This window comes from Lipotes vexillifer, unplaced genomic scaffold (genome assembly GCF_000442215.2).
Source record: "Lipotes vexillifer unplaced genomic scaffold, Lipotes_vexillifer_v1.1 scaffold575, whole genome shotgun sequence".
Taxonomy (NCBI): Eukaryota; Metazoa; Chordata; class Mammalia; order Artiodactyla; family Lipotidae; genus Lipotes; species Lipotes vexillifer.
In genome coordinates this window covers 1,159,448-1,159,951 of record NW_006780198.1, presented here as the reverse complement: position 1 = coordinate 1,159,951, position 504 = coordinate 1,159,448, and positions in this window count along the sequence as shown.

Here is a 504-nt window from a genome sequence, read left to right as displayed (position 1 = left end):
GCTGAAATATCACTAAGTGAATCTGGAGACGATTGTGTGGGTTTATAAATCTGCTTTTTATCTGAGAACAAATGGTTTTGGAAATTAGTCTCTTTTTTTCCCCTCCCAGAACCCAAGCCATTCCACTGGCACCTGGCTTGGGACAGAGGGTGGAACTCCGGGTCCCAGGAGCCACCCGTGTCCTCGCGGGAAAACGCGATGCCTCCCGCCCCGCCCCACACAGCTCAGCCCCACTAGAGCGCGGGATTCAGGAGGAGAAGGGGACGCGGGGCTCCGGCGGGCGCTGCTCCCGCTCGCCGCCAGCAGGCAGCACAGCTGCTCCCACGCCTGGCCAGTCCAGCTCTTCCTCACCGGGACCCCTTTTTGGGTGTCTGCTCCCAGGACCCCCCCCCCCCTCACTTGCCTCTTTTGTGGATGCAGAATATTTCAGGACCAGGAGCCTCCTGCACAGCCTGGCCTGTGAACAGTTACCGGAGGAGCAGAGGCCTGGCTGGTGGGGGTTCT